This window comes from Lotus japonicus, chromosome 1, assembly GCF_012489685.1.
Source record: "Lotus japonicus ecotype B-129 chromosome 1, LjGifu_v1.2".
NCBI lineage: Eukaryota > Viridiplantae > Streptophyta > Magnoliopsida > Fabales > Fabaceae > Lotus > Lotus japonicus.
In genome coordinates, this window is record NC_080041.1 from 14,724,642 (window position 1) to 14,733,233 (window position 8,592).

The following is an 8,592-nucleotide window of genomic DNA, read 5'->3' on the forward strand; positions in this document are numbered from 1 at the left end:
TAAATGAAATTAGTGCGATTTAACTAAAGCTAGAACATATGTCAACAACTCTTATGAATTTTCCAAGAGTTAAATTAGATGTCTGCTAATTCATTTTTGACTTATAAGACAAAACCATGATAACACTACAACATGTTCATAGAGGTGTATTCAAAAACTCATATTTAAAGTTAAAAGTGTATGTTTTGCATGACACTTGCGACATTTAAAATATATTGTTGTCATCTACAATTGTGATTTGAGAAACCAGGACGTGATTCCAATATTTGAATAATAAAAAAACATGTCAAGGTGATAAAAAATTGAAATTATAAACTAAAATGAATTATTAGTCAATTCTTTTTAGTCCCACATTACCAAAACTTCTCCATTCTTCCTTCTTCTTCCCCATAAAGGGAGTTCATTCTCAAGTTTAATCATCCAAAAGAATCTAAGACCAATGTATAAGATTAACATTTATTTAAGTGTTGTAGGTAGAGTTTGTTTAGCGAAGTCAGTGCTTGCTGCTATCCCCACTTATTCAATGCATGTTTTTTGGCTTCCGCGTTGGCTGACGGAGCGTATCAATCAACTTGTCAGAAATTTTATTTGGTCAAGGCAGAGTGGCCATCGTGGCTGGCCTTTGGTGAAGTAGGATATTATTACTCGTCCAAAAGATTGTGGTGGGCTTGGTATTAAGGAGATGAACAGGTTTAACACTGCTCTCTTAGGCAAGGCTGTGTGGCAGATGGTTCAGAAATCAAACAAGCTATGGGTCAAAGTTTTTGAACATAAATATATCAAGGAGTCGTCGATCCTTAATGTCTAGGTGAAGTAACAGGACTCACTGATTTGAAAAGGTATTTTACGGGCTAGGGACGAAATTGGGCAGAATTTTGCTTTTAAAATTGGTGATGGAAATACGTCGGTATGTGATGAAAGATTTTTTACCACTCTACGTTTGAATCTCTCAAGACTCAATTGTAGTATAGTAAATGGTTTTGTCGTATCCACAGGGAGGTGTAATACTTATGTCGTTCAATAGCTAACAAACTCAAATGATGGTTTACAAAGAGATTGATTGTTTGTTTAAGAACATAAAAACATAAATCAAGAAGATAAAAAGAGTTGGATTCACCAAGGTAGATAGTTTTGCTGGGATTAGAGTTTCGTTGTTCGACCTCTATGTATTCTATTGATTCACATACAAATATCGTTCTATGCAATTGATTCCTCCCACCATTTCTTATTTTACTACCTAGTTCCCCGGTGTAGAAGATTATCAACTCCCTATATTAACCTTCAATCCCTTGACGATTAACAATAGTGAGTAGCATTAAACATGGATGTTTGAATAGACTAATGATATAACCCTATCCCTAGACCTTAGAATCATTAGATGATTTTACCTAATTCATATTTAAATAGTTAGTTCCCACCGTCCTATTAAATCTAAATTCATGTTTTAGGTGATCAATCCAAAACAAGCATGAAGCACAAGGTAAAAATCATTGAATCATGGAAAAGAAACATATGATTAACTCTAGTTCGGACTCAAGAACGTGCAAGTTCCCTACACAAGTTTGAATCAATCAAAATACCCAAGGGGATCAAACCTCAGATATAGCATGGAGCAAAAGAGAAAACCATTGATTCTTTAGCATAGAAACATGAAATTTGCATGAAAGGAAATCAAATAGATTACATGAGCATCAAAGCAACTATTTCTAATCCCAACAAATGAGAAATTAGCTATCCATTTCCATGTATAGCTTTACAATCATAAAAGAGAAGAAGAACGATGAAAAACCGAATACGTGACGGTTCCCCGACGATGAAATCGGCTCCAAAGCCTTCTCTCTAGTCTCCTATATCTCCCTTGGTGCTTTCCTTCGAGTTCTATCTTTCCCTAAGTGGTGGGTTTCAGTTTTGGTCCAAAATTCTCTCCTAGATTTCTAAAGAGGGGGCTTTAAATAGGAAATTCGTCAGACAGAGTGCCCGGCGTCCTCTGAGGAGCGCCCGACACTCTGCTTTCTTCAAAGTCATGTTTCCTTGACCGCCAGGAGCGCCCGACACTCTCTGTGGAGGGCCCGACACTTTTCATTCTTCAAGGTGAAGTTCCCTTGACCGCCAGGAGCGCCCGACACTCTCTGAGGAGTGTCCGACACACAGGAACTTCAAATTTGCATTTCCTACTCAAAGCTTTGCATTTTCTTCCATATTCAATCATACAACACTTTTTTAGATTAGAATCAATGCTTGTGCATATTCTAACTAAATTTCACATATTAAGAAGTTCTAATCAAAAGAGGGTGAAGTTGTCAAATTTAACTCATTAATCACAAAGATAAGTGTCTAAATTGCACATCAAAACTAGGTAAACATGACACTTATCAAACTCCCCCTAACTTAGAACCTTGTTTGCCCTCAAACAAAAGGTATTGGCAATCAAAACACATATATACAATTGTTCTCAAACAAGCATGACTCATGAACTACCATTTCCAATGATTCCTCAATATGCCTGATTTTCTTTGCAAAACAAACTTCTCAAGAAAGATCATGTGAACCACACACAATTAACTAAAATCATGATACAAGAGCATATTCAATATGAGATCCCAAGCACAGTTTGAATTTTCTACTTTTCAATCAAGGATTAACTCAATACTTTTCATGAAGTGCACAACTCAAGAGATCAAAGGGTAAGTATTTCACTCAAATCTATCAATGAATCACACAAATCAAGCTTGCTACCTGTCTCAGTAATCATCGAACTGCATGGTTAATCAAGAATCACATAGGTCTTTCAAGGGTTGTAATGGAGTCTGACTTCAAAAGAATCTTGGTTTTTCTGGATATTCAAAGACTTCCAAGCCAAGAGAGCATAAAATGATATCTATCATAACTATTCACCTTTCACTCCCTCATTAACCAAGAGTCACTCTTTTATCACCATTTCTTTATCATTTATACTAAACCTCAACCCTTTCATCCCTTTTCACTTCTCAATCTTTCTTTTTCCTCTTCTTTTTCTTTTTTTTGTGTTTTTTTTTTGCATATACAATTTTTTTTTAAGAACAAAGATTGAGAAGAAAATACATGTTCAATGGTTTTTCATTCCTCCTAACTTACACATTTTTACAATCTCATATCCATGCTCTCTTAACGTAGAAAGTGAGGGAGAGACATTGTTTTTCTTTTTAGGCTTTGGGATCATACACAAAACGAGTAAATTATCAAAAAAATTGGCTCGAATGGGGTAACAAAGTGATTTCCTAAGTAATGGTAGGCTATATGGCTAAGTTGTTATTTATACTAAAGAACAAAATGCCTTGATCATTTTCTTTCATTTTCATGCAATTCCAAACAATTAGAGACTCAAGCAAGTTCAACTTTGTAAAACAATGATGATTCTCTCTTTCTATCATATCACTAGTGTTTGGTCACACTCCCTCACCCGGCTTAGGTATGTATCCCTGATTTCAAGCATTTTCAAACAAATTGAGCCTATGACCTCATGTGAATGATGCATTAATATCATGTCATGGCATCAAGTGAGTGCATAACACAATGATCATGTATATAAAAACACAAAATCATGCTCAACTTGGCATTTCATAGTTCATGCTTGCTCTCAAACCTACCAATTCCAAAAAAAAAAAAATCCAAGGTTTGAGCAAAACAAAGCTCTCTTCCCAAGATAAACATAAAGCATAGTACCAACATAAAACTAAGTACCAAAACAAAAACATAAAATTAAAGTACCAACATACTAAAGTATTAAAAATACTGAAACTAAAATAAATCACTCAGTAAGTGGTGAGTCCTCGATCCTCAAGATCATCAATCTCAACTGCTCCACCTCCAGAAGTGGCAACTCCATCTCCAGCTCTCTGACTGTTGCCCTCACCCTCTCTACCAGTTGGCCTGTCCTCTGGCCAAACAATGTAAGCATCATTATGTACCTGCCTTACAACCACTTCAAAGCATGTTAGAATACAAAACAACCCTCATGGGGTTTAATAAAAAACAACTGTTTTTACTCACTTCCTTTCATGGAAGCATTTGAGTTTTATCATTCATGACCATGGAACCCATTCATAAAAGAATTGAGGCACATCCCTCACTGTTATTCAATCATAAGGTATGTACAATTTGAGTTTCGACAAAATTCAAATTACTTGTTCACTTTCAAGCACTTGCACATTTCATCAAACACCTTGTGTGCACAACCAAATCAAGGCTGTGTTTTCCCAATTCAATATTCCAAGTGATCATGTTCAAAGTGCAAGTTGACATAATCTAACAACCAAAACCCAATCATGATCAACCCAATCACAAGAAATAAACAACAATTTTCAAAAATCCCCACATTGTTCAACCTTGTTCCATGGAGTAAAGAGGAAGGAGAAAAGAAACAATTGAACTTACATGATGGAAAGTGAGGGATGAGACATGAGAAGAGAGAGAAAGCTAAAGATTTGGGCTTGAATCCTTGAGAGGAAGAAGAAAATTGAGAGTGTGAGAAGAATGGAAGAGAAACGTTGTTCTCCACTTGAGAAAAGAAGAAGAACTTGTTCTGAAAGAGAGAAGTGAGTTTTATGACTTTTATTATTACTATTTTTTTATGCGCCGGGCATGCTCTGGAGGCTGCCGGGCGCTCAGCTACAGGGGTCACCTTGGTCGCGGGCGCTAACAGAAGCGTGCCGGACGCTATCAGCAAAAATGTAGAATTTTGAGTTTTACATTTTTTTAGGGCATGCCAATGAATTCATTCATAATCATGGACCCTAAGAAACTTGTGTAAAACTTAATATTGACACTTCACTCACATCTAGCACAAAAGCCAACTTAGGTTCTATATAAAGCTTATTTTGCACTAGAAAGCCACATTAGGATCATAATCTTACAACCCTCATTTTACTCTCAAAAAGGACCTCACAAACAGTCACAAATACCATTCAAAACATGTTGAAAGTCCCCAAAAACTCAATTGTTTACAATTCCCTCAAATCACCTCTCAAGCTCATCAAAAGCACTCATTCAAGAACAAACAACCCTCATAACCTCAAAACTCACCACACTCAACATGAAATTTATCTAAAATGTAGTGATCTACATCAAAATGCAAAATTGAGCATGGTCAAAGGATTAAAATGCAGACTTCACAGTTATTGCAGAAAATGGCCCGAAATGGCTAGTTTTGCACTTGTACTCACAATGTCATAACACAATTTTTGCAAAACACTTTTTTAATGCAAACCAAACGTCTATATACATTACAAAACACAATTTGGATATGTGGCAACACTCAATTGCAGATTTTTCACAGAAATTTTACAGAATCCAAATTTTCACTCGGTTCACATTTAAAACACAAGTCACAACCTCATTTTTGCAATTTTACCAATTTAATGATTCATAGGCCTTTGAACATGCTCAATATGGTGATCAAAAACTGTGAAGCACATGAAAACACATATTTAAGAATACTTCACAAAATCATTACACAAGTTCCTAAAACAGAAAAACTGAAAACACAAAACACTGGGTTGCCTCCCAGGAAGCGTTTCTTTAACGTCACTAGCTTGACGTAAACACTTTCATGGTGACCACAAACAAGGGTTATAATATAACCCCTTCCGCTTCTTAGGTCGTTTGACTTGGATTCCATCTAATTTCCTATCAAAAGCTTTCCAAGCCAGCAAAAGTTCTTTATTTTTCTTCATTTTCTCAACCCAAACCAATTCACCTACACTCAACTCACATGCCGAGCTATTTACATGCATATGAATGAATGCGAATTCACAATTCTTTGAAGAATTTGATTCAGTCAGCTCATCAAACCTATCACCAAATACAATGTCTGTATGCTCAACATTAAGAATTTCATCATTGTGTTGGTGATGTGATATACTATCAAATTCTTCAAAGCTTACCACATCCTCTTCACGTTTTACCTTTGGATGGCTTGAAGAAATCAGTAAGTGGTGAAGGGTTGGATCATTTTCTTCTTTTTTTGATTTTTTCTCTTCTTCCTCACTTTCTTCCACTTGTGCTTCATCCATTGCTCTTCCATGTTCAGCTACCATGTTAGCTAGGTTTCCCAATTGATCCTCCAAGTTCTTGATGGAAGCCTCAGTATTCCTTTGATGAATCGTTGACAATTGCATGAATTGAACCAAGGTATCCTCAAGCTTAGAAATCCTATCCTCTTCGGAGGGATAATATGACTGATATGGTGGTAGTGATACCTGTACTTCTTGAAAAGGACAATAACCCACACAGTGAGTACCAAAACAAATATCACACCACATTACCTGATCTCTTACTAATGATTGTTGAATTTTTGGAAGTTAGTGATTCAAAAGCTTCTTGTTGCTATTTTCTGTTTGACTAGCCGATTGAATGAAAATGAAAGCACAAGTTAACACAAGAGATTAGTAACAACAAGGAAAACCAAACTGAAAACAAAAACTAAACACTATATTCACAATCATTCAAGAATGAAAACTATTGCAATGCAATTAGTATTGGCACACCTCCCCGCCAACGGCGCCATTTTGATGAAAGATTTTTTACCACTCTACGTTTGAATCTCTCAAGACTCAATTGTAGTATAGTAAAGGGTTTTGTCGTATCCACAGGGAGGTGTAATACTTATGTCGTTCAATAGCTAACAAACTCAAATGATGGTTTACAAAGAGATTGATTGTTTGTTTAAGAACATAAAACATAAATCAAGAAGATAAAAAGAGTTTGATTCACCAAGGTAGATAGTTTTGCTGGGATTAGAGTTTTGTTGTTCGACCTCTATGTATTCTATTGATTCACATACAAATATCGTTCTATGCAATTGATTCCTCCCACCATTTCTTATCTTACTACCCAGTTCCCCGGTGTAGAAGATTACCAACTCCCTATATTAACCTTCAATCCCTTGACGATTAACAATAATGAGTAGCATTAAACATGGATGTTTGAATAGACTAATGATATAACCCTATCCCTAGACCTTAGAATCATTAGATGATTTTACCTAATTCATATTTAAATAGTTAGTTCCCACCGTCCTATTAAATCTAAATTCATGTTTTAGGTGATCAATCCAAAACAAGCATGAAGCACAAGGAAAAAATCATTGAATCATGGAAAAGAAGCATATGATTAACTCTAGTTCAGACTCAAGAACGTGCAAGTTCCCTACACAAGTTTGAATCAATCAAAATACCCAAGGGGATCAAACCTCAGATATAGCATGGAGCAAAAGAGAAAACCATTGATTCTTTAGCATAGAAACATGAAATTTGCATGAAAGGAAATCAAATAGATTACATGAGCATCAAAGCAACTAGTTCTAATCCCAAATAATGAGAAATTAGCTATCCATTTCCATGGATAGCTTTACAATCATAAAAGAGAAGAAGAACGATGAAAAACCAAATACGTGACGGTTCCCCGACGATGAAATCGGCTCCAAAGCCTTCTCTCTAGTCTCCTATATCTCCCTTGATGCTTTCCTTCGAGTTCTATCTTTCCCTAAGTGGTGGGTTTCAGTTTTGGTCCAAAATTCTCTCCTAGATTTCTAAAGAGGGGGCTTTAAATAGGAAATTCGTCAGACAGAGTGCCCGGCGTCCTTTGAGGAGCGCCCGACACTCTGCTTTCTTCAAAGTCAGGTTTCCTTGACCGCCAGGAGCGCCCGGCACTCTCTGTGGAGGGCCCGACACTTTTCATTCTTCAAGGTGAAGTTCCCTTGACCGCCAGGAGCGCCCGGCACTCTCTGAGGAGTGCCCGGCACACAGGAACTTCAAATTTGCATTTCCTACTCAAAGCTTTGCATTTTCTTCCATATTCAATCCTACAACATTTTTTTAGATTAGAATCAATGCTTGTGCATATTCTAACTAAATTTCACATATTAAGAAGTTCTAATCAAAAGAGGGTGAAGTTGTCAAATTTAACTCATTAATCACAAAGATAAGTGTCTAAATTACACATCAAAACTAGGTAAACATGACACTTATCAGTATGGTATCAAGATTGGAGTGGGATAGGCCTTCTTGCTAACCAAGTGCCATTTGTTCATATCTCTGACACTAGCTTGAAATTAAAGGATATTATTTGCAACAATAATTGGGAGATGAATCGTTTATCCACTATGCTCCCCGGTGAAGTGCATCAGCGGCTGCTAGCGGTTCAACCAACTTTGTGCGTGGCGAGAGGTGATGCTTGGTTTTGGAAAGTGGGTAGTTCTGGGAAGTACTCGGTGCGCGAGGCTTATGCTTGGCTCAATGAATATGCTCACAATCCTATGGAGGATCTTAACCTCAGTTGGGTTTGGAAACTCAAAGTTCCCGAGAAAGTTCGAATGTTTATCTGGCTGATTTTGTAGGGTGGTTTACAGGTGAACCAGCTTAGATTCCGGTGTCACCTTGCGGTTCATGCTACTTGTTCGCGGTGTTCTCATGCTCTTGAAGATGGTCTCCATTGTCTCCGGGATTGCCCGCAGTCCTTAGCGCTCTGGCAGCGGTTAGGAGCCATGAATTGGCCTAACTTTCTTTGCTCCAACCTTGCGGTTTGGGTTTCTTCCCACGCTCGAAGCTCTCATGG